The 27,110-nt window shown below is 41.6% G+C and overlaps 1 protein-coding gene and 1 long non-coding RNA gene across 3 annotated transcripts in view; one reads left to right on the top strand and one right to left on the bottom strand.

Moving 5' to 3' along the window:
* LOC308410647 (putative nuclease HARBI1) overlaps positions 1 to 21,498 on the bottom strand; it is a gene marked incomplete at its 5' end in the record, with an annotated part of 167,699 nt that extends 146,201 nt beyond the window's left edge. Inside the window, 2 exons of the transcript XR_013974221.1 lie at positions 17,490 to 18,920; positions 19,122 to 21,498. The remainder of the gene's footprint in view (positions 1 to 17,489; positions 18,921 to 19,121) is intronic.
* Positions 15,404 to 26,373, top strand: LOC308410862. Of its 2 annotated transcripts, XR_013974284.1 has the most exons (4): positions 15,404 to 16,900; positions 22,355 to 22,656; positions 23,258 to 25,597; positions 25,729 to 26,373. It is a non-coding gene; the product is annotated as an uncharacterized lncRNA (long non-coding RNA). The 2 variants fall into 2 exon arrangements; XR_013974285.1 differs by lacking the exon at positions 15,404 to 16,900 and having other exon boundaries at positions 21,834 to 22,656.
* Positions 26,374 to 27,110: the final 737 nt, after the last annotated feature.

Raw genomic sequence — 27,110 nt, 5'->3', positions numbered from 1 at the left:
TTTTTTTTTTTTTTTTTTAGTATTTTATTTGTTCTTGAGTAAATCGGTTTGTCTGAGATTAAAGTTATAGTTTTTACACAGCTGAATAAACGTCAAGCAGACAGCTGATTATCAGAAGTGTGAGATGCTGGGGAATATACTCCGGTGTCCTGTTATATTTTAGATAGCAAGGAGTTTATTAAACTTCACCGAAACAATCTGCAAATTTCATTAAAATTGAATAAACTATCATCTTGTCTTTATTTTTAGTTAGCACCTTAAAAGCTTAAAGCTGTAAGCTAATGATAGTTATATAAGAGCAGATGCTGCTGGTGCAATAAGCTGTAGTTTTACGTGCAGTGGATGATGATCTGATTAGTCGACTAATCGCATAAATAATCGGTGACTAGTCGACTATCAAAATAATCGTTTGTGGCAGCCCTAGAAGCAGGGGAGCTGGAGAGGTACCTTTCATGTCCATTCACTGGAGGTGTGGATCTATTGCATAGCATTCCTCACATCAAGAAGCTGTTGATCAAAATCAATGCAGCTCTTCCTGCATCTGGAGCTTGTGAAGGACTTCTTAGTCATGCAGGACTCCTGTTCACTGCTAAACAGTTACAGCTTCACAGAAAGAACCTTGAAAGCAAACTGCTGCTAAACCTTAACCATCACCTCACTGAGTGAAGAAATAGCACATTTTTGCTAAATATGCAGAAATACATGCACACCCATAACTTATGGTAAACTGAGCTGCCTTGTATGTACATATGTTGAAGATGCCTCGTTCTGTTTTCTCTGAGGCTGCTGTGCCATTTGGAGCAAAAATGAATATACAGTTTACAGCATATCTTGTCACTGGAAATTGTTGCACTGTTTATATGTTTATATTATTTACTGTATTGGTGAAAAAAGCTTTATGTTGTGAAAAACTGAAATCTGGAAATTAGAGTTGTTGTGTTGTTGTCCTTTTGTCCCCACAGAGGGATAAAAGGACAAGGACACCCGAAACTCTGGCTGATTGGGACCCGCACCCAGTTTCACACCTTGGCTCCGGCGATTAGAGGATCATCAGGGGGTCCTTTTGTCCCTCTGTGGGGGGATACTCCCACTAGGTTTATATCTGGGACTCTCCACCATTTGACCTTAGAATTGAAGAAGCTTCTCGGATGAGAGGTGAAACGTCTTCAAGTAACTTAAAGAAGTCCAGACGCATTTCTTTGCAAGCTCCTTTGACTACGATGACCTGGATGACTGAGAACCTTCACAGACAACGCATTCTGTACTGTACAGCAGCGGTGTCCAACCTTTTTTGCACCACGGACCAGTTTAATATCAGAAAATATTTTCACGGATGGGCCTTTAAGGTGTTGCGGATAAATACAACAAAATAAAATGATACAGACAAAGACAAAAACTGTGGTATTTTGTAAATATAATGAACGCAAATTCAGCTGTGTAATTGGGCAACTTTATTAGCATTGTTCTCCTGAAATGCACCAACAGCATCGAGAGTAACATCCTCCTCTCTGCTTCTTGACGCTCTCTAGTCACTATAGTAATGCGTAAATAGTTCTTTCAAAATAAGATACACAACTACAACACGGGAAAAGACCCAGGGAACCAGACTTAACGATTAAAAACCCTGAAAACCATACACTTCACACCCGAGCCTCAACTCTCGCGACCCGGTACCAAAGGAGCCCGGATATTGCGGACCGCTGCTGTACAGGAGACATGGCACTAGATTGATTGACAATGGTCTACAGCAATCAGAATGCACAACACAATGTGCAGTAAAATCCAGTTAATCTAAGCGCCAATCTAAGCGCTCAGGCGATTAAAGGATCATCAGGGGGTCCTTTTGTCCCTCTGTGGGGGGATACTCCCACTAGGTTTATATCTGGGACTCTTCACCATTTTAACCTTAGAACTGAAGATCTCGGATGAGAGGTGAAACGTCTTCAAGCAACTTAAAGAAGTCCAGACGCTTTTCTTTGCAAGCTCCTTTGACCTGCTGTTAAGAGCTTTTTAAAAAATAACCAGCTGTGCACACAGCTTCAAAAAGTGTAACTGTGATATTTTTCTCACCTTTTGTGTTGAAGTCATTGTTTCCTCTGTAGTGGCTGAGCTGAGTCCAAATGGCTGAAATTTTCCTCTGTTGCTCCACCAGACTCTTCTCCTGTTACTCAGCTAGGACACAAAACGTATATATCAGGGCTCTAGACTAACTTTTTGCCATAGGCGCACCGGTGGTAACTTTAAAAGTTAGGCGCATTCAAATTTTTCAACTGCATCGCTTAACACTGCAGTTTTACATGCGCACATTTTTTTTGGGGGGGGGGGGGGGGGGGGGGGGGATTGCAGTCCATACACACAATATTCATTTCTAAATTACTAACTAACAGTCTTGTGCTTGTGCTCTGACCTGTTTGCTGCTGCATGTTGCTGAAAGGCAGTGGGGAGAGGGGGCACTTGGGCAGTGCATTTATCGCAGCATATATTGTGTTTTCTGTATACACCGTGCTTTTTCAGCATTCAAAGATTGATGGCACCATGTCAGAGCACTGGCTATGAATTTCAGATGGATCAGGCCTTAACTTAACAAAAAGTTATCAATAGTTCTTTTAATCTTTTCTTATTAACCAGAGCTACAGCCACGTCTGTCAGGCCTAGGCTACTCACTAGGGCTGGGTATCATCACTGATTTCTACAATCCATTCGATTCCGGTTTTCAAAGTCCTGATTCGATTCAACTTAGCCTCAGACAGTCAGAAATATTATAATTCTGATCATTTATCAGTACTGACTTCATCAGAATTGTGAACATCACAGCAGATGCCTTTGTGTGAAAGTAACAAAGGCATCTATTCATCCTTCACTCTCTGACTCTTGGTGGCGCTGTCACTTGGTGTTCGCTTGCTCTGCGGTAGAGTATCACTTCCTGTTCCTGCTCAAACACAGTGGTGTTTCTGAGTAGCTTATTTGCTTAGCAATTTAATTAACAACTTTTAAATACATTCTTCTTTCATAGTATAATCTTCACGTGCTTCATCCGAAGCACACTTTCTGTGTACTCACTACCTAATTTATAGCCAAAGTATTCACTCACTGTCTCTGTACTGTTTCGCTAGCTTAGCTTAGCTCGTAGCCGACTCGTTAGCACCATGGCTACTTCACCTGTCCCTCCTGCACTTTCTTGCTCATTGTGTCAGATGTTTAGTTACTCCTCGGCCTCCTTTAGCAGTAATGATATCTGTAACAAATGTAGCATATTTGCAGTGCTGGAGGCCAGGATTACTGAATTGGAGACTCTGCTTCGCACCCTTCATTCACCCATAGCTAGCCAGGCCCCTGTAGCTGGTGCAACCGAAGATAGCGTAGGCCCCGCTAGCTGTTCCCCGGCAGACCCCAAGCAGCTGGGGAAAGAGGGCGGCTGGGTCACGGTGAGGAGGAAGCATAGTCCTAAACAGAAGCCCCAGGTACACCACCAACCCGTTCATGTGTCTAACCGTTTTTCCCCACTCGGCAACACACCCGCCGGGGGTCAAACTCTGGTAATTGGTGATTCTGTTCTCAGACGTGAAGCTAGAGACACCGGCAACCATAGTCAATTGTCTTCCAGGGGCCAGAGCAGGCGACATTGAAGGAAATTTAAAACTGCTGGCTAAGGGTAAACGTAAATTCAGTAAGATCATAATTCACGTCGGCAGTAATGACACCTGGTTACGCCAATCGGAGGTCACTAAAATCAATATTGAATCGGTGTGCAACTTTGCCAAAACAATGTCGGACTCTGTAGTTTTCTCTGGTCCCCTCCCCAATCAGACCAGGAGTGACATGTTTAGCCGCATGTTCTCCTTAAATTGCTGGCTGTCTGAGTGGTGTCCCAGAAACGATGTGGGCTTCATAGATAATTGGCAAACCTTCTGGAGGAAACCTGGTCTTGTTAGGAGAGACGGCATCCATCCCACTTTGGATGGAGCGGCTCTCATTTCTAGAAAGATGGACAAATTTATTAACCCCCCCAAAATATGACTATCCAGAGTTGGGACCAGGAAGTAGAGTTGCAGTCTTACACGCCTCTCTGCAGCTTCTCTCCTCCTGCTACCCCCCCCAAAAACCCATCTCCATAGAGACTGTGTCAGCTCCCAAACAGACAAAAAACAAACTAAAAACCATCAACAAACAACTTAAACATAAACAATTACAAAGAAAGAACAATACAGTATCCACATCTGAACCAAAGAGTAAAACAGTGAAATGTGGATTATTAAATATTAGGTCTCTCTCCTCCAAGTCTCTGTTAGTACATGACTTAATAATTGATCAACAAATCGATTTACTCTGCCTTACAGAAACCTGGTTGCAGCAGGATGATTATGTTAGTTTAAATGAATCAACACCCCCGAGTCATTCTAACTACCAGAAATCTCGAAGCACAGGCCGGGGGGGGGGGGGGGGGGGGGGGGGGCGGTGTGGCAGCAATTTTTCACACCAGCCTATTAATTAATGAAAGACCAAGACAGACTTTTAATTCATTTGAAAGCCTGATGCTTAGCCTCGTCCACCCCAGCTGTAAAACTCAGAAACCAGTCTTACTTGTTATCATCTATCGACCACCTGGGCCTTACACAGAGTTTCTGTCTGATTTCTCAGACTTTTTATCTGATTTAGTTCTCAGCTCAGATAAAATAATTATTGTGGGTGATTTTAACATCCATGTAGATGCTAAAAATGACAGCCTCAACATGGCATTTAATCTGTTATTAGACTCAATTGGTTTCTCTCAAAATGTAAAAGAACCCACCCACCACTTTAATCACACTCTAGATCTTGTTTTAACATATGGCATAGAAACTGAACATTTAACAGTGTTTCCTGAAAACCCTCTCCTGTCTGATCATTTCCTGATAACATTTACATTTACAATAATTGATTACACAGCGGTGGAGAGTAGACTTTATCACAGTAGATGTCTTTCTGAAAGCGCTGTAACTAAGTTTAAGAATATAATCCACCCACTGTTATCATCTTCAATGCCCTGTACCAACATAGAGCAGAGCAGCTATCTGAACGCTACCCCAACAGAAGTCGATTATCTTGTTAATAATTTCACCTCCTCACTACGTACGACTCTGGATACTGTAGCTCCTGTGAAAACTAAGGTCTCTAATCAGAAGTACCTGACTCCGTGGTATAATTCTCAAACACGTACCCTAAAGCAGATGACTCGTAATCTGGAGAGGAAATGGCGTGTCACAAATTTAGAGGATCATCATTTAGCCTGGAGAAATAGTTTGCTACTTTATAAGAAAGCCCTCCGCAAAGCCAGAACATCTTACTATTCATCACTGATTGAAGTAAATAAGAACAACCCCAGGTTTCTCTTCAGCACTGTAGCCAGGCTGACAAAAAGTCAGAGCTCTTTTGAGCCAACCATCCCTTTAACGTTAACTAGTAATGACTTCATGAACTCATCCCACAGATGTAATATTATCTACAGCTACTCTTAGTACCATTGATGTTAAGTTAGACTCTTTTTCTCTAATTGATCTTTCTGAGTTAACTTCAATAACTACTTCCTCCAAGCCATCAACGTGTCTTTTAGACCCCATTCCTACAAAACTGCTCAAAGAAGTCCTGCCATTAATTAATTCTTCGATCTTAAATATGATCAACCTATCTCTAATGATCGGCTATGTACCACAGGCCTTCAAGCTAGCTGTAGTTAAACCTTTACTCAAAAAGCCATCTCTAGACCCAGCAGTCTTAGCTAATTATAGGCCAATCTCCAACCTTCCTTTCATATCAAAAATCCTTGAAAGAGTAGTTGTCAAACAGCTAACAGATCATCTGCAGAGGAATGGTTTATTTGAAGAGTTTCAGTCAGGTTTCAGAGCTCATCACAGCACAGAAACAGCTTTAGTGAAGGTTACAAATGATCTTCTTATGGCCTCTGACAGTGGACTCATCTCTGTGCTTGTCCTGCTAGACCTTAGTGCAGCATTCGATACTGTCGACCATAATATCCTATTAGAGCGATTAGAACATGCTGTAGGTATTACAGGTACTGCACTGCAGTGGTTTGTATCATATCTATCTAATAGACTCCAGTTTGTTCATGTAAATGGAGAGTCCTCTTCACACACTGAGGTTAATTATGGAGTTCCACAGGGTTCAGTGCTAGGACCAATTCTGTTTACATTATACATGCTTCCCTTAGGCAGTATCATTAGAAGACATAGCATACATTTTCACTGCTATGCAGATGACACCCAGCTCTATCTGTCCATGAAGCCAGATAATGCACACCAATTAGTTAAACTGCAGGAATGTCTTAAAGACATAAAGACCTGGATGACCGCTAACTTTCTGCTTCTTAATTCAGATAAAACTGAGGTTATTGTACTCGGCCCTGAAAAGCCTAGAAATATGGTATCTAACCAGATTCTTACTCTGGATGGCATTACCTTGGCCTCCAGTAACACTGTGAGGAACCTTGGAGTCATTTTTGACCAGGACATGTCCTTGAACACACATATTAAACAAATATGTAAGACTGCTTTCTTCCATTTGCGCAACATCTCTAAAATTAGAAATATCCTGTCTCTTAGTGACGCTGAAAAACTAGTTCATGCATTTATTACTTCCAGGCTGGACTACTAGAATTCATTATTATCAGGATGTCCAAAAAACTCACTGAAAAGCCTTCAGCTAATCCAAAATGCTCCAGCAAGAGTACTGACAGGGACTAGAAAGAGAGAGCAGATTTCTCCTGTTTTGGCTTCCCTTCATTGGCTTCCTGTTAAATCCAGAATTGAATTCAAAATCCTGCTCCTCACATACAAGGTCTTAAATAATCAGGCCCCATCTTATCTCAATGACCTTGTAGTACCATATCACCCTATTAGAGCACTTCGCTCTTGCTCTGCAGGCCTACTTGTTGTTCCTAGAGTATTTAAAAGTAGAATGGGAGGGAGAGCCTTCAGTTTTCAGGCCCCTCTTCTGTGGAACCAGCTTCCAGTTTGGATTCGGGAGACAGACACTATCTCTACTTTTAAGATTAGGCTTAAAACTTTCCTTTTTGCTAAAGCATATAGTTAGGGCTGGACCAGGTGACCCTGAATCCTCCGTTAGTTATGCTGCAGTAGACATAGGCTGCCGGGGGATTCCCATGATGCATTGAGTTTTTCCTTTCCAGTCACCTTTCTCACTCACTATGTATTAACAGACCTCTCTGCATTGAATCATATCTGTTATTAACCTCTGTCTCTCTTCCACAGCATGTCTTTTATCCTGTCTTCCTTCTCTCACCCCAACCGGTCACAGCAGATGGCCGCCCCTCCCTGAGCCTGGTTCTGCCGGAGGTTTCTTCCTGTTAAAAGGGAGTTTTTCCTTCCCACTGTTGCCAAAGTGCTTGCTCATAGGGGGTCATATGATTGTTGGTTTTTTTTCTCTGTATCTATGAAGCGCCTTGAGGCGACTTATGTTGTGATTTGGCGCTATATAAATAAAATTGAATTGAATTGAAGTAACTGAGAACAAAACACAGAAAAACATGAAGGAGACTGGCCTGACTTTCTATAGCAGATAACCGTAAAACATTCTGCAATCTTCTGCATAATTTTAAAAAGTTTAAATTTGTTCAGTATTGAACAGCAGAAAAATTAGGCTTTCTTGTCCGAGGCCATTTAAGTGAAAAAAAGAAAAGAAAAAGACAGTGGCTGACAGCGCTGTAAACAACGGTAGACTGGTGGGTGATAAGCGAATGAATAATGCAGAAAACAGAGATTTGAGACGGGAAACTGTTCTTGAAGTACAGAGAGAGAGCGAGCTGTGCATGAAGTGTGATTTTTACCGTGGTGGAAAAAAACTCAGAGGCAAAACTCATGACGACATTGATCAAATGTCAAGCGCAGTTTGCTGCTTCTTTTGCTGCTGGCTTGGTGAATTTTGGTTGGAGAGAGACAAAACCTGCAGTTCAGAATCTGTGTGGAATCCGTGTACCTCATTTGCGGTGTGGTGGTTGTAGTTCATTTGCTCATTTGCTGTGTGGTGGTTGTTGAAATAGTTCTGTGAGCTTTAACCTGAGAATCTGGTGTTTCTGGTAAAACACAGTTATATTTAAAAGTCAATTCAGGATTTAATGAATCGATATCACTTTATTCAAACTACTCACCTGCACTTTCAACTGGACCACGGCCAATCAGAGAGGTTCCGCCCCTGACCCTCTCTGATTGGTTTATGCCACAATAGGGGAATAATGTGTGTCTGTTGTTGACCACACGGAGAGTTGCAGAGATTTTTTATTTATTTTTATTGTTTTTACCCGAACAGTTGGTCGCACCGGTGCAACCAAATATTTTTTTTAGTTGCACCACAAAAAAATTTGGTCACACTCTAGAGCCCTGTATATATATGTATTTTATCCCTGACAAAAAGAAGCAGAGCAGATAAACTACACTCCTCAGTGACAACACTACCTGAAGCTTCAAGGTGAAACCTCAGTACCAACTACAAAAAGAAAGTCATCAGGTGTATTCAAGAACTTGAAAGGGAAGAAGCCACTGACTGCCCTGCACATCGCCGCCTCTACCCAGGGGATGTTACGCCCTGTATATATGGACTTCCATAGTTCCACAAAGGAGTCCCGCTCAGACTCATTGGTAGCAATATAAACTCAGCCACCTACAACATTTCCAAGCACCTCATTACCATCCTAATGAGGTTTTTAAAAAAACATTTCAAAAATCACTTTGTTAATGTGGAATTCAAAAATGACTTTACAAATGCAGAATTTATTCTACAATTCATTATCTAAGCACAAAATTCTGTTTTTTGAAGTCTGTGGCTATTGTATTCCTCCATATAGGGGGAGAAAAAATCAGATAGGAAGTGGCACACATCATGAGGGGGTACCTGTTAACAACAAACAGTGTGGTTGGCTAGGTCAACTTGCATGAATTTAGTTGTGCCTGACTATGATAGAGATTTTCTTTTTTAGATGTTTCTAAAACAAGAAAGTGTAGAAAACAGTTTTGTTTGGGTAAAAAAAGGGGGGGGGGGGGGGTAATTAAAATTACATATATGAGCACAAAACGTATCAATCCTACTAACACATACACACATGCAATGAAGCTCATGAAGACCAGATGATTTTAAGCATGTTTTTCTAAATTTAATCATCTTGCTCGGTTCACTTAGTGCAGGGGTCTCAAACTCAAATGAGCCATGGTCCACTTCTAGCTTAATTGGAGGACCACTTTAGTGTCCAAGTAGTACAACAAACAAACAAACACGAAAACACCCACAAAATGTACCACCCATTCCTAAAATGTAGTGTTTTGTTTGTTTTATTTAATTCCAAATATTGTGTAACAAGACAAAATTGCAAACATGAGCAAAATTTTTTTCTCACTCTTAACTATCTGAAGCCTTTAAGTTTCATTTGTCATATGCAAGTTAGCACAGGGTAGGGCTGGGCGATATGGCCTAAAATTCAAATCGCGATATAATTTGAAGCATGTGCGGTAACGATATATATCACGATATATTCTTTTCTTCTTTATAACGTATTTTCCACACTATAAGGCACACTTAAAATCCTTTAATTTTCTCAAAAATCGAGAGTGTGCCTTATGTATGAATTCTTGTTGTGCTTACTGACCTCGAACCGATTTTGGCTGCAGAAATCTGTTAAAAATGTTTTAGTACAACTTTGGTAAGCCCCACCGCTTGATGGATTGTCAGAGCATTATGGCTGCCGTAGTGAGGAGCTTCGCAGAGTAATCTGGGTCCAAAACTCCGTCCAATTTAGGTCCCAAAGTCAAACGAACACTAAGAGTTAAAAACAGTCTAAATTATTTCATCTTTAATTAAATCATCAGCGTTGCTGCTTTATCGAGTGTAACAATTAAGTTAGCACAGTGAAGCTGGAGGATGAACGCCAACTTTTTTTCCACTCGATAAAAGTTAACGTGACGGATTCTGGTGGTTAGGGACAAATGATATCACATAGCAGGATGCTGTACATGGGCCAAACTGCAGTCAGGAGAACAACTGAAATTATTCATCCACAATATGAGGTTAGTTATTAATATACTGCAACAACATGGGAATAGAACAGCTGTGAGAGAATTCAACATTAATGAATCAATGTTACGGAAGTGGAGGAAGCGCAGTTTTTGGCTTTCCCCATATTTCAAAAGTGCTTCATGTCTTTGCTACGACTGTTGCCCGGCATAATTTGCAGATGATAATGGTTGTAGCTGCTGCGATGCTTTCGACCAAAACAAGCGCAGCTTGATGCCATCGTCAACATGCGCTATCGCGATAGAGCAATATAGTCAAAATCTCTATCGTTGGCCAAATTTATATAGTTTCTATCGTATATCGTTTATATCACCCACCCCTAGCACAGGGTCAACATTGCAATGAAATGTATTTGGCGAGCAGATGACAGTCACTCAGCAGTGCAGTACAGTAATTTCATTGAACTACCAAATAAACAACTCTTTCTGGCCAGACATGCGGCAGCACTTTTGCTACAATTTTGTTTGTATTTAACAAAATAAAACTGCAGCAATAAGCGTACACATTAGTTTTCAACTGTAAGTGAAAGCTGTTTTCTTTCCAAAAAAACTCTCAATGAACTAACACAGCCAATCCCTCAACATGTTTGCACTCTCTTGTTACCTCGGCCAGGTCTGCGGCTCCTAACTGTGGTAAGGAGATCTCGGGCTAATACGTTTGGTTCCGTGTCGGGCTCGTAGCCGGGAACTAACTTTATTGTCTGGGGCTGTGTTCAAATTAAGAGACCGCACGCTTGAAGCACGCATTTTCAGCCCTGTTAATTCACAGCGACACGACGACGGCTGTCCCAATCTGAGGTGTATACCAAATGCGTACTCAAAATGAACCGTTGATTTTCCCCAAATATCAATATTGTGGTCCGGCGCACGCTTTGTGGTCCCATACTTCCCGCAAATCATAGCGTGGCCGTGAGTGTGGATAATTTTGCCGCAAAATAGAGATTGAAAATGTGACGTCATTCAGGGGTAAAACCGCACAGGATTCTGGGAATGAGTGGCAAGCGGTACTAGCGCAAGGAGGCTTTCACATGAAAACAGTCACACAGCGATAAAAAGAAACACAAAAAATGGCAAGAAGCTGTTGTATTGTTAACTGCAATAGCCGGTCGCATGACAGACACGGGAAGCCGACAAGTAAAGAGATCGGTTGTTATCGGATTACGTCGTGGAAGAGAAATTGTTTAAGCCATGTTTCCGAAGTAACAAAGAGCTGACGGATGGCCTTGATTGCAGACACTCCAGCTCACATGTTAGTCTGCTCCAAGCATTTCCACAAAGGTAAGTCTTCTGTTGTAGTTATTACGTAATTTATAATAACATAATTGTTGATGTCGGTTACAAATAAGTCTTATATTGATTTGAATTGAATTTGTTGCACTCTGCTGCTTTATGGGCTAATGTTTGTTGGGTTTTGTAGGAAAACCAGCGTACAAAATGCAGGAATGCGATCCAGGCTGGACACCCTCTATCAAGCTGGGTCATACAGAGTTTAAAGCTGCTACCACAGTGAGATTTGATCGGTTAAGAGAGAGCGCAATATCAACACAGCCACGAAACGTCCCGCATATATGTGCCCAAGTGTTGTATTGAATCAATCAAGTGATGAATAACTATTTTCCAGTATGTTGTTTTGATAGGTTTTTTTGGCATTGTTGATTCGTCTTTTTAACCAATGTAGCTAATAAAGCACAATGGAATACAATTTTGTCTCTTTCTTGTAAGATTCTATAATAGAATGAAATAATAATGGCAGTTATAAATAAAGACCATAAATTGAATGAATTATGAAACACTTATTTTATTTCTATTAGATCTGAAAATTTTGTGTAATACTACAACCTGAAACGACAAATAGATAAAGAAAAAAAAATTAACAACAGCTGTGAAGTGGAATAGTCCAAATCACCAAAGTAAACTGGACCTGGGCTTGTTGCAGGGATCTTAAGTTACTAAACATTTTGTGAGTGTATGCACTCACACTTAGGACTATATAAGAATAAATATGTGCGTGATGAAAGTTGGGCAGCACGCTAATGTCCTTATTCCACTCTGTATGCTTGTATGGGTCTAACCCTTTCACTCAGATATTTTCCTTGTACTTTTTTTATGCCTTTTCGTCAACTCTGTCTTTGTACGGACCTGCCGTATTCTCCATTGTTTTGTACATAACTGTCTTTGGGGCAAATAAAATGCAAGTAGGGATTAAAACTGCAGAATTAATGATTACCGGTGCTGGAAATACTAGCGCTTGATGAAGTGTTTTGATTTTGTTGCCACGGGTACCCACAAAGTTTTGCGCGAAAGTCATGTGGTCTGTCAGTCTCTATACGAGAAGGGTCTTGTCACTACCCAATCCGGAGATGAGATGAGATTTATTTGTCAGTTGCAGTTGGCCGCAACTGAGATGACAATACACAAACATCATATTGGGGAGACAGGTCAGGCTAGGTAGCAAGGGGAAAAAAACATCGAAATGTGTAACACAAAAGGATAATACAGGAATGCCCAGATATCAACACACCATAGCACAATAAACACAGACAAGCAACATGGGAGGGTATTCCAGTGTGTACAGGTGATCTGGGACCGCTGCAATCTTTGATTGCGCCTCCACCTGATCCGGTGTCCAGATCGGATGGAAGGTAAGCATGGGAGGAGGAGTTGGATCCGGGGTAGGGAGCGTGATAGTGAGGGTGTATTAGTGTACGTGTTTCGTGCGTGTGCATGTGGAGGGGGGGATGAGTGAGTGCTTATTCAATTAAATTCAATTTTATTTATATAGCGCCAAATCCCAACAAAAGGTTGCCTCAAGGCGCCTCATAGATACAGAGAAAAACCCAACAATCATATGACCCCCTATGAGTAAGTACTTTGGCGACAGTAAGAAGGAAAAACTCCCTTTTAACAGTGTCAATAGGAAATTGTACTTAGTAGTCAGTATAATATTTTAATGATATAAGTTTGCATATGGTAGAATACTGCATGTAATCATTTGTGTTTAGAAGCATATAGTTGGTGACATATTGAAAGAATGTCTCATCCTAGGGGGCCTGAAACATTCTAAGGTGTTCTAGCGTCTACCCCCACATCCTGGGAGCATGGGAAGAGGTCGTACCTTGTCTTATTGTTTTACGGTAGGATTAACGTAGCTATGTCAGTTTTAGTCTAAGTGCTTTTTTACATATACAGGGAGTGCAGAATTATTAGGCAAGTTGTATTTTTGAGGACTAATTTTATTATTGAACAACAACTATGTTCTCAATGAACCCAAAAAACTCATTAATATCAAAGCTGAATGTTTTTGGAAGTAGTTTTTAGTTTGTTTTTAGTTTTAGCTATTTTAGGGGGATATCTGTGTGTGCAGGTGACTATTACTGTGCATAATTATTAGGCAACTTAACAAAAAACAAATATATACCCATTTCAATTATTTATTTTTACCAGTGAAACCAATATAACATCTCCACATTCACAAATATACATTTCTGACATTCAAAAACAAAACAAAAACAAATAAGCGACCAATATAGCCACCTTTCTTTGCAAGGACACTCAAAAGCCTGCCATCCATGGATTCTGTCAGTGTTTTGATCTGTTCACCATCAACATTGCGTGCAGCAGCAGACAGAAAGAAGGACAGACGCAACAACATTTTCTGATAAACCGGCTACATAGGGGATGACAAACTCAGGAGAATTTTCTCCAAGCAAGACATCCCGGTGCATTTCAGACCCAGCAACACGCTCAGACAAAAACTGGTTCACCCGAAAGACAAAACGCCAAAACACAAACTTAACAACGTGGTGTATGCTGTACAGTGCAGCGAGGAATGCCCAGACCTCTACATTGGAGAGACCAAACAGCCACTTCACAAGCGCATGGCACAACACAGAAGAGCCACCTCCACAGGACAAGACTCAGCTGTCCATCTGCATCTTAAGGATAAAGGACACTCTTTCGAGGATGCCAATGTTCACATTTTGGACAGAGAGGACAGATGGTTTGAAAGAGGAGTGAAAGAAGCCATTTATGTCCACTGTGAGCGACCATCTTTGAACAGAGGCGGTGGTTTACGACACTAACTTTCTTCCATTTATAATTCAGTTTTGAAATCCCTTCCCAGACGCCCACTCACATCCTGGGCCATCTGATCTCAGGAATTTGCATGATAAGGTGGGGCCAGGTTTCACAATGAACTCACCCAAAACTCTGGCTGATTGGGACCCACACCCAGTTTCACACCTTGGCTCCGGCGATTAGAGGATCATCAGGGGGTCCTTTTGTCCCTCTGTGGGGGGATACTCCCACTAGGTTTATATCTGGGACTCTCCACCATTTGACCTTAGAATTGAAGAAGCTTCTCGGATGAGAGGTGAAACGTCTTCAAGTAACTTAAAGAAGTCCAGACGCATTTCTTTGCAAGCTCCTTTGACTACGATGACCTGGATGACTGAGAACCTTCACAGACAACGCATTCTGTACTGTACAGCAGCGGTGTCCAACCTTTTTTGCACCACGGACCAGTTTAATATCAGAAAATATTTTCACGGATGGGCCTTTAAGGTGTTGCGGATAAATACAACAAAATAAAATGATACAGACAAAGACAAAAACTGTGGTATTTTGTAAATATAATGAACGCAAATTCAGCTGTGTAATTGGGCAACTTTATTAGCATTGTTCTCCTGAAATGCACCAACAGCATCGAGAGTAACATCCTCCTCTCTGCTTCTTGACGCTCTCTAGTCACTATAGTTATCTCAAACACACTCTGTCAGTCTTGATGCTGTTGAACAACACAATGTTTAAAAATGTGGCGACTTTACCTGCTAATATCCTCATGCGCGACACAATCACGAAAACAGCAAACAATTAACACCACGCCGATGTTGTCCACAGGACAGCAGGAGTAAACGAGCGGGAGACTCTTGTCGTCGTAATCGTCCCCCTCGCACGTTTTATTTCTCCGGTTTCAGCGTTTTTGCTTCACAACTAAAGCGAGCAGTTTACTTTGTGCATTAACATGGACTCGAGTCAACCAGCGCCACCTCTGGCCAAGTGCCACAGCCTACAGCCAGAACAACTTGTGACACACATCTGCACCACGTTTGAATTCGTTTCTTGCACAACACATTTGATTGCCTATATTTCTCTGGAAATGAATATTTCCAGGCAATATAGGCAATCCTTCAACATGGCTGGAGAGTTGGTAGTTATATACAGTCTGTATAAGTGTGGTTAATCTAATGAACATTTGTAAGGAGATGGCAGTTACTGTGAATTCACAGCAGTTACACAGTGATTAGTACTAAACAGCCAGAAGAAGAAAGAAGAAGAAGAAGAAGAAAGAAGTGTACTTTATTGGTCCCCGTGGGGAAAATCCCTCTCTGCATTTAACCCATTCACTCAGTGAAACAGTGGGCAGCCATTGGGCGCCCGGGGAGCAGTGTGTAGGGACGGTACCTTGCTCAGGGGTACCTCAGGGTAGCTGTTCAGGGGAATCGAACCCCCGACCTTCCGATCATGGGGCCGCCACTCTACCCACTGAGCTATCCCTGCCCTACAGTGAGGGTGAGTGGATATAAGAAAGTCAGTGACTCAGGTGTGTCGCTTGGTTTGTCATCTGTTTGTGAGACTGGAGGAGACGTAGAAATCTTTTGTTTTAAATCTTAGTTAGGAAAGTTCCTGTTTTAAAACAAGCACTTTTTGTGAGAAATGCAAGAAGTACATCTACAGAAAGCACACAGTTACATTCTGTCCATCATGTCGACAAAACTGAAAATGTTGAACATTGAAAAACTGAGAACGTTGGGCAAGTTCAAAAGAAATGTGTTTGTAAGAACGAAAAACCAAATTGTTCCTAAAATAGTTATGGAAAGTCTAACTGTTGTATGTCTTTGTTCTACATGTTTATCTCATGGGAAATAAAGTTGCTATTGTTTCAGTGCAGTTTTTTGACAATTCTGAGTGGATTGACACAGTACGGGTCAAAATGACCCGCAACAAAATCAATGTCACTTTTTTGTTCTTCAACATAATACAAGGGTTAACCCTGGTACATCCAAATCTACCCACAAACATGTTGAAAGATGCAATCCCAGCAATGTGGATTGTCAACACTAAAAACAATCAGTAAGCAAAGACAACAGGGATCAATTTTCTCTGTTTATTTAGCACCCACAACATTTGTAGTTGCCTTCTGCACAAGGGAAGTCCACACACACTGTGTGGTACCACTTTACGCAGAAGGTGCAATCTGCAAGATTGAATGAGATTGTCAGAGTCATTGTCTGACTGTTTATTACTAATCACCTGCTGTACATTCACAGTAACTGTCATCTCCTTACAAATGTTTATTAGATTAACCACACTTATACAGACTGTATATAACAACCAGCTCTAAAATGTTTGTTCGCAGAGAAAAGACGCAGACAGACTATGCTAACAGCATGTGATGTTACAAAACTAGTGAAATATTAGTGTCATTTTCAAAGGTTTATTTGCATGACGCACAAACAGACACAATTGAAAGGTACAAATGTGCATGAAACGAATTCAAACGTGGTGCAGATGTGTGTCACAGGTTGATCTGGCTGTAGGCTGTGGCACGTGGCCAGAGGTGGCGCTGGTTGACTCGAGTCCATGTTAGTGCACAAAGTAAACTGCTCGCTTTAGTTGTGAAGCAAAAACGCTGAAACCGGAGAAATAAAACGTGCGAGGGGAACGATTACGACGACAAGAGTCTCCCGCTGTCCTGTGAACAACATCGGCGTGGTGTTAATTGTTTGCCGTTTTCGCGATTGCGTCGTGCATGAGGATATCACCAGGTAAACTCGCCACATTTTTAAACATTTTGTTGTTCAACAGCATCAAGACTGACGGAGTGTGTTTGAATTAACGTCACACATGTCACAGATGACACATTTGGCGTTTTTTTGCTGGTTTGTCGGTAGCAGCTCCTGAAACGCAAGACTGCCAAACATCTGTTCAACCAACGCCAGTTGATCTAAACGCCAGTAGATCTGGAACACCGGGTCTAAAGTAGCCTGCGTTTAATATGGCTTTTGTGCTGTTAACATGTTTAATGTTATGTAGGAACACGGGCCGATTTTTTAGTTTGTTTTTTGTTAAGTCCTATTCTAAAGGCTGATTGCCCTCCCCCACGCTTGTACCTGTGGCTTTCTGTCCTGGGGGTGGGGGCTGGTTGTTCTCCTGCCCTGCACCCAATCCTTTTGTTCATATTCAAAGACTGTTTTTCTGTATCTATTCTTACCCCCTAAATGCCATTATAATGTTGCAAGCAATCACAAACTCTACAGTCTGTCTAACTCCAGTGTATACCAAGCAATCTATTATCCTCAACAGAGCTAAACTCAACATAAACTGCACCCACATTAAAGTTAGCTCGGTGCTTACCTTTAGATGAGCCCACAAACCGAGAGAAACTTCGTGATGAAGCTGGAAGTTTTTCCAAACACAGGGAGCAGAGACCCACGTGATTCACGCTGATCTCAGCTACGATCCAGGAGACAAGGGTGTGCAGATCGATGCAGATATCGATCCAAACGTTGCTAGTGGTATATGTTCCTGTAAGTTCACTACTTTACTCCCGTTTCATGAAAAAGCAGCTCTCTCTGCTCGACTCCTCCGCCTCCTTTCTTCTTCTTCTGTGTGTTTAACGGCGGTTGGCAACCAACGTAAAGGAGCATTACCGCCTCCTACTGTTGGGTCAGACCAATGGCTGTATCCCAATTCAGGGTCTGCAGCCTTAAAGTACGCAGCCCCAACGATCCTCAAGGGCCGCGTACTTAAAGACCGCTAAGGCCGGAAGTCCGAGCCTTGTGAAATGGGACGGTCTCCGTTGCGCTGCCCAGGTTGCCTAGCAACCATGATACTAACAGCTGGAAACGTGTCATACAGCTTTGTTTGACAGAAATGAAGGAGAAAATATTTTGTTCATTTGTTTGTTTGTTTCTACATGAGCTTTGATCATTCTCTGTAGGATTAAGCTCAGCTATTGAACGGCGTGTTAGGTTTTGTATTGTTGATTGTCATTTATGCTTAGAAATATTTAACCATATATGCTTAGAGGTGTATAATCAATTGTGTAGTGATAGGACTGTAATCTTTAGCAGGCTGCAAAGGCTTGGTGTGCATTCTAGAGTGGAATGCACACCCACATCCTAGGAGCATAAGAGAGGTCCTATCTTCTCTTTGTTGATATAGCAAACACACGTATATCTCTCTAAATATAAGAGCCTTTTGTTCAGATGGACCCGCTAGACTCCTGGCACCAGCTTTGGGGAGTCTTCACAGGGTCACATCTTGACCTCACACAAATCACTTACACACACACACACACACACACACATACACAGTATTCTTTCTTCACATGTATACCTATGTAAGATGTTATATGTTAATGACCCTATGCATATTCATGTGACCACAATAAAAGGAGTGCTATGGGGAACCTGGCTGAGAGTCTGACGGAGGTCAAGTGGTGGAACGACACTTGGCTCCAGGCAGGTCTCCCTCATGCATGAGTAACATGAAGATCTTTGCCTACTTCGGGTCTTGCTTGCTGTGTAATTATATTGTCCTCAACGTTCCAGCGAATAGGTTCAAGCTACAAACCTATCACGGCGTATATTTTAAAGTAAAGGCTTTAAAACCAAGTTACCGTATTTTCACGACCATAAGACGCACCGTACTAAAAGGTGCAGTCTCAGTTATGTGTGCCATTACTGTATTTAACACACACATAAGGCGCACTGGATTATAGGGTGCATACAAGTACCGTATGCGTATTTAAAAATAAAGCGGGAGCAAACCTGAGTTCGGTACCTTACTCACATTTCTATTACCGGTAATCATCATCATCAACAACACACAAGCATACAAGTGTGCATATTTAAAAATAAAGCAGGAGCAAAACTGAGTTTGGTACTCACATTTTTATTACCAGTAATCGTCATCATCAACAACACACAAGCATACAAGTGTGCGTATTTAAAAATAAAGCAGGAGCAAAACAAAGTTTGGTACTCACATTTTTATCATCAATCAAACCCATCGAAGTCCTCATCCTCTGTGTCTGAATTGAACAGCTGCGCTAAATCTCCATCAAACATGCCAAGTTCACTTTCTTCACTGTCAGAGTCACTTTCCGTGCCGTGCGGCTCCTCGGAAATGATGCCGGCTTTTGCGAAAGCTCGAACAACAGTGCCAGCAGACATGTTAGCCCAAGCATCTACAATCCATTTGCAAATTGTGGCGTAACTCGCCCGGCGCTGCCTTCCACTCTTGGTGAAACCGTGGTCTCCATCGGTCATCCATCGCTCCCAGGCCGCTCGCAGCCTTACTTTGAACGGGCGGTTCACACCGATGTCCAGCGGTTGGAGTTCCTTTGTCAGGCCTCCCGGAATGACAGCAAGCTCACAGTTCATTTGCTTCACAAGTTTTTTCACATCGGCTGTGAGATGGGCACGCATAGAGTCACAGATTAAGAGCGATGGTGATGCGTGGAAAAAACCACCTGGTCTCCTTACATACACCTCCCTCATCCATCCAGCCCTTTTCATTTGCCTTAATGATGATTTCTGCTGGAAACTTCTCTTTAGGCAAAGTCTTTCGCTTAAAAATCACCATAGGCGGCAGTTTCTGTCCATTAGCATGGCAGCCAAGCACAACAGTAAAAGAAGACTTTTCATACCCCGTTGTGCGTATCGCTACCGTGCTGGTCCCCTTCTTCTCCACAGTGTGACTCACCGGGATGTCAAAAGTGAGCGGGACCTCGTCCATGTTTGTGATGTGGCTGGGCTGGATGTTTTTGTCGCCGATGTGTTTGCTGCAGTAGGAGCAGAAGATGGCCAGTTTTTCCTTATAATCCGCTGGAAGTTGCTGCGCTATCGTAGTCCTGGTCCGGATGGAAAAATGGCACCGTTTCATAAAACGAAAGCACCAAGACGGACCTCCTTGGAAATGTTCAATGTTCATCTCTTCAGCTAGTGAAACTGCTTTTAGCCGAATGGTGACCGTCGAAACGCTTCTCCCGCTCGTTCTTTGCTCGATGATCCACCGCTCGAGTCTTTCCTCCAACTCGGGCCACCTTGCCTTATGTCCGCGGAAACTCAGCTGCGTTTTCTTGACCTGCCGGAGCTTGTTTTCTAGCTTCCTCCATTTGCGAACCATCGATTCGTTAATCTTAAATTCTCTCGCGGCTGCTCGATTTCCATGTTCCTCCGCGTAGCTGATGGCCTTCAGTTTAAACTGTGCTTCATAAGCGTGTCTCTTTGCCATTTTCAGGGTTGTTAAAACAACGATGTTCCACATAATGCACATACCTGCCCTTTTAGACAGGTATGTGCGATTGTCTGGTATATACGATCAACGCCCACACTTCACCCTTTAGCGTTCTCATGGTGTTCTCTACTACGTCCTCCTTACAACACACAGGGCGCACTGCGCTATAGGGCACGCCGTACTTTTTGAAGAAAATCTAAGACTTTTAAGTGCGCCTTATGGTCGTGAAAATACGGTAGTACAAACGTCACTAATGTCACATAACTTTGCCGACATGTGGCCAACAGTAATGTTTTAATGTTCTTCGTTATTAAACATTTGCACATAAATAAGTGACATAATATTCAGTACTTACTTAAAGTTTACTCTCCGGGCGCCCCTCATCCGCCGTTTTTTTTCGGCAAAATTATCCACACCCACCGCCGCGCTATGCATTCTGGGATACGTTGGGCCATGAAGTCTACACTGCCACGTCCTTAAAATTCAGGGAAATGAAGGACGCATTTGAGGGCCGCATTTCGATCAGCCTTCGAATTGGGACAACCTTTGTCGCGTCGCTGTGACGCAATCGGCCTTAAAATGCGGCCTTAAAGGCTGCAGACCCTGAATTGGGATACAGCCAATGGCTGTGTCCCAATTAAGAGACTGGATGCGGTCGATTTCCCCAAATATCAAGCGTGGTCCGGTGCATGCTTCGTGGTCCCATATATCCCACAATTCATAGCGCGGCGGTGGGTGTGGAGAATTTTGCCGCAAAATACGGCAGAGGGAGCGGCAGAAGAGGTTGTTTTTTTTTTCCAAACTTTATTAAAATCATAAAGCGAACAGTCAGTCATTCCAGTTCAGTTAGCACAGTAGACATACAAGGCAAATAAGAGTAACAATATACAGTACAATGAAATAAGATGGATAAATAAATAAAGGAGAAAAAAAGAAAAAAAGAGGGGAAATGTGACAGACAGTTGTGACAGGTCATTCGTTAAACATTTCTGAATGAATTTCAATCAATGATAAACCTTTTTTATTGGAAGTTAATTTAAGAGAGTTTAAGTAATATTCAATTTCAATCAAAAACAAATTAAATGATGGGGTTGAGTTTTGAAATTTACATTTATGTATGTGGAATTTCCCTAATAAGATGGAGCGGCTGAAGAGTGAACTGTCGAAAGTACTGAATATGACGTCACTTATTTATGTGCGAATGTTTAATAATTAAAGTCAGTTATATATCCACAAACACAACACATATATATATATATATATATATATATATATATATATATATATATATATATATATATATATATATATATATATATATCTCATAAAAATCTGACAATACTATAATATTGGCCATACTATATTTACATTGCCACAGTGAGATGACTTTAATCTCATGAACAACATTAACTAATTGTTATTTACTAACTAATCTTAAATGACTGTTCAGCACAGAAATGAAGCCCAACAATCATGTTTTACAGTCCCGTGGTCTCAGCCTCAGATAATCAACTAATCAAAGTGATGTCATGACAAAAATGAATGACCAACAAAACATTTTTCTCCTTCATTTCTGTCAAACAAAGCTGTATGTAACGTGTCTCGCGGTTCGTATCATGGTTGCTAGGCAACCTGAACAGCGCGACGAAGCGTATACCGTCCCATTTCACAAGCTTCTCACTTCCGCACTTCTCGTACTTATAGTACGCGCCGTACGTAGTACGCGTAGTGCACGTACTTCAAGCGTGCAGACCCTGAATTGGGACACAGCCAATGACTGTATAAAACATGGACGACGCGACAGCTCCCCAAGAGTGACGCCAAAACGTCTCTATCGCCCCCTGGTGTCTGGCTACAGTATAGGTCATAAACCCCGCCTCCTCCATGTTAGCGGATGGGACTGGGGTCAGACTAGAATACATTTATTCTCCTCAGATAATTTTTTTTCCAAAGATTCTTTCTTTTGTTATCAATAGTTCTCATCACGCTGATTGATGTCCAAGGGGTCTCCTCTCCCATAAGTTTGATTCTAATTCCTACCGCGGTGATGTTAAATTGGGGTGGAACGTCATCATTACAGCTTTGACTGGCAGCTGCAGTCACGGATAAACTTGCGTATCTCTGCTCGGGAATAGCAGATAGAGCGAAGGCTCTGAGAGGAGGGCCAGCGTTTACGCTACGAAAACACGACCGAGTGTTTTAACCTGACAGCCTGAGGTGTTCTTCAGTAAACTGGACTACCCGACAGAAGGACCCGAGGCCCTGCTGCACTTTTTCGGTAAGTTAAACGTGTTTGTAAGCTAATCCGTAACTAACCTACACAAGTGTCTCATTGTTGTTTATTCACCTGACTGTTTGTTAACTGTAAATCTCTGACAACCGTCCTTAGCTCGGTCCTGAGACCTAGCTAGCTAAGATGAGGACTCGGCTGTCAGGGTTTGTTTAGCTAACCCGTGCAGGTGAATGAATTTACCCTGACTAAAGAAATCAAGAGAAACGCTCCGGGCTACTCAGTCACTAATTACTGTTACTGTACTTTTGTTACAAGTATTATACTGTAAAAGCAACAGGCTGCATCCTGCTTCAGCTCTTGTGCAGAGCTGAATATTAAATATGTGCAAACAACAGCATGTTTTCAGTCTCTTGCCACATCTGTAAAGATAGTAACTTTTTTTTTTTTTAAAAGCTTGTACCTTGTAGCTCCTCATTAATCAGGAACTATGGATTAATGTACTGTAGTGTACTGTAATACTGAAAAAAATGTAAGAGAAGAACTTCAGATCCTGAGTGTGTGAGGACAGAAGAATCAGCTTTATTTCAATTTTGAGGGATAAAATTTATATTTGAGTTTGATGGTTCTGTTCTCTTTGTGATTACAGGAGCTGCCCTCAGATTCAGACCTCAGCACCACCCAGTAACAGCAGACAGATCATCCAACATGTTCACATGTTAACTGCAAAATGAACTGATGAAAACAGTACAAAGGTTAAAGTACCACACGTGCTGCAGTGAAAGCTGCAGCTTTATTGATAAAGTTGAACACAAAAAAACAAAAGGATTAATCACCCCTGTAACTGTGTCACTATATATCAGCATTAACAGGACCTCAGTTTGTATCTCAGACCTGCACAGCTTCCATTTTAAACACTTGATGTACTCAGCTGCATGAAGAGCACATTCGATTTTCTCTAACACAATTAAATAAAACCTGATGAAGGTCAACGGTCGTCACTTGTATGTTGAACTACAAACAGTTTTTTTGCAGATAGTGTGTTATTTACCATAAAGTGATGCAGAGTTATTCATACCAGAGTAACCAGAGAGGATCATATATTTTTAAATATATAACTTTCTACAGGACTGAATATAATATCTTTATGTAAAAGTCCGGAGCCTCTGGGGAGTATCTGAGTATTTATAACATTACACAAACCAGAGGTCTCATCACAGTGTTCATGAAATGCTGGGTTTATCCATCTCCTGGGGCGGGCCTACAGAGGAGTGCTGAAGATTTCCCTGTGAGGGAGCTGCTGGTGAAGATCATGAGTCCTGCTTGATCAATGCGATGAGCTTCAATCTTCCTGGTGTTTCTTAAATGATGCCTCTTTCAGTGGGTCAACAGAACTTCTGGCACAGGACAGCTGTGATGAAAGAAAGGGAAGAAGTTTCTCCAAACCTCTGGACCCAGAAACCCAGCTTAGTCCTGATGGTCTCCCTCACTAATTTCTCTCCAGGGTGAATGTAGCTGTTATACATAATACGGATTATTATTAAATGAAAAAAACACATTACACTACACTACTGAAACCTTCTGCTGCTGTTTTTAAAGTTTCCATGTTACCAGGCTGTAGACTAGAGATTTTTTTTTTTGATATACAATTTTTATTCGTTATCAAGAATAGCATAAAACATAACAACCAAACAGAAAAGAAAAGAAAGAAAAAAAATTTACACATCCACACACACACAAATAACATATTTTCACTCAATTACCCACAGATATAGAAAGAGAAAAAGATAAACTCCAAGAATGAATTGTCCTTTACACTTACTTCCTATTTAACTGAGAACATCTTAATCGCAACCACCCCCCCTCAACAGTTGGGACAAATCATTTGGCAAATAAGAAAGCAAAGGGGACCAAACATTGAGAAAGAGACCCTCATTTCCTCCTAAAATAGCAGCAGTTCTTTCGTGAGGAATAACTTTAAATAATTCTCTGTACCACAACGTCACAGAGGGAGGTTTATCCTTAACCCAATTAATGAGAATACATTTCCTAGCTACCAGCAATAGTTTGTGACATAATTTGCGCTGCAAGTGATTCAATGTTACTTCTTTTGAGGGTAGACCAAGAAGAAAATACCCGGGGTCCCTTTGAATCAGGTTGTTAAAAATATTACTTAGTTCTTGAGAAATGAAGCTCCAAAATCTTTTGATTAATTTACATTCCCAAAAGTAATGAAAAAAAGTGCCATTTTCTTTATAGACTAGAGATTTAAACAGTTTTAGATCCATTACACTCAGTCTTAAATGTTAAAATCTCAAAGGACAGCATTATATTTTTGATATTAACAGTAACTCTGGGCCTCTGTGGAGTGTGCAGCTGATCTCATTGCTGTCTAAAAATTAGTGATGGGACGTTCTGTATCGAGGCTTCGGAGCGTGTGTCGAGTAATGGAGGGGGCGTTTCCGCGAAGCGCGTATCGAGGCTTGCTTCATTTATGGGAGGAGCTGAAAATGATGACGTCCGAAGCCTCGCTGCCCGGCTGTACCACGTGACTGGTTCATGAAGTGGTTCGAACTTTGCCGCGAGATATGACAGCGATATAAACCCCTCAGACTTCATTCAAAATGTGGGTGTTTGATGGAGAGTTGCGGTTAGAGAGAGTTTGGAGACCGTTTGGAGGTTCATGAGAGTGAGGAGAGAAAGTCAGGAGAGAATGGAGCCAGCTAAGAAGAGGAGGATGTCCTCCCCTGTGTGGGAACATTTTGATTTTATTCCTCCCAACAAGGTATGTAAATTTCTACAGAAGATGTATTGTCATGATACTGATGGTGCAATACAATTTATGTTGAGCTGTCTTGACTTTTGTACAAGGTGAAGTGTTTGCTATGTGCCAGGGAGCTGGGATATAACAACAACACCTCATCCATGCTTAGGCACTACAGAGCTTTGCATGAGAATAAGAGGAACACCGATTGTGGAGCAAGACCAGGTGAGCCATCAAATGCAATGATAATATAGCATGCAGTAATGTTACTAAATGATATAACAATATTATACAACTGTTATAAGTTACGTGTGTGATATTTATATTTGTGCTTTGTCTTTATTGTCTTTCCTCAGGAGAACAATCTCAAATAGATGAAGACCTGGTCAGCATGGTGATTGAGGACTCCCAGCCATTTAGCATTGTGGAGGACAAAGGATTCAAAAGATTTGTTAAATCATTAAATCCCAGCTATGTTCTCCCCACTAAAAAGGACGTAAAAGCAGTGAAAATTTAGTTTTTACAGAATAAAATGTGAACAGGCAGGACTGTGTAGCTGTCCATACCTCAACGTTACAAAAGCACAACTACTGTCCACACCCCAACCACACCTCACCTCACAGTAAATGATCATTTCCATTTTAAGCATTTCCAAATAATCATTTTCCATACTGCCAGTATAAATATACAGTGTACTGCCATCACTACAATATACATGTTTTACACACTCCTTTTGTTGTTGACATTTACAGGCTGTGTGCAAAATGCCACACTCTTCAAATTCATGCCAGCTATTATTTTTACGTCCAGTAGGTGTCCTGCTAGAGCAAATGAAGCTTCATGAAGCTTCGCGTTGGGGTGAACCAATTGGATGAAAAGCTTCAGTGCTTCATGGGGCTTCATCTGCCCATCACTACTAAAAATGGATAAAAAAAAAACCATAAGTGTTGAAGACTATTAAGAGTAACAGGTGTGTAGCATCGCTAACTAGCTAGCAACAAGCCTCCAACACAGTGCATATGCTAGCGGCTAATGTAGCAAACAAATTAACAGTGATTTTAGAACTATAAGATGATAAGCTGTGTGTCTTTTTTTATAACAGTGACATGGTTGTATTTACCTTAATTAAACGAGTCGTCAGTCGCGGAAAACCAGCAAAAAACTCGAACCACAGGTGCTACGTAAAAAGTGTAGGGGGCGTGTTTGCGGTCATGTCCAGCAGGTGTGTGGGCGGGAGTGTTACAGTCGCTCCACCTCAAGTCACTACTGTGCAGACTCTGGCTGTGTCCCAATTAAGAGACTGCACGCTTGAAGTACGCATTTTAAGTGCGGTTACGTCACCACCACGCAACGACGGCTGTCCCAATTCGAAGTGTGCTTCAAATACATACTCCAAATGCGCCGTCGATTTCCCCAAATATCAAGCGTGGTCCGGTGCACGCTTCGTGGTCCCATATATCCCACAATTCATAGCGCGGCAGTGGGTGTGGAGAATTGTGCCGCAAAATACGGCAGAAAGGAGCGGCCGAAGAGGGTTTTTTTCCCCAAACTTTATTGAAATCATAAAGCGAACAGTCAGTCATTCCAGTTCAGTTTGTACAGTAGACATACAAGGCAAATAAGAGTAACAATATACAGTACAATGAAATAAGAAGGATGAATAAATAAAGGAGAAAAAAAGAAAAAATGGGGGGGGGGGGGATGTGATAGACTTCATAACAACTTTGTAGTTGAAAGT

Source organism: Rhamphochromis sp. 'chilingali' (genome assembly GCF_963969265.1).
Source record: "Rhamphochromis sp. 'chilingali' genome assembly, chromosome: 1".
Lineage (NCBI taxonomy): Eukaryota > Metazoa > Chordata > Actinopteri > Cichliformes > Cichlidae > Rhamphochromis > Rhamphochromis sp. 'chilingali'.
Note: the sequence above shows the minus strand (reverse complement) of the source record. Positions and strands in the feature narration are given on the sequence as shown.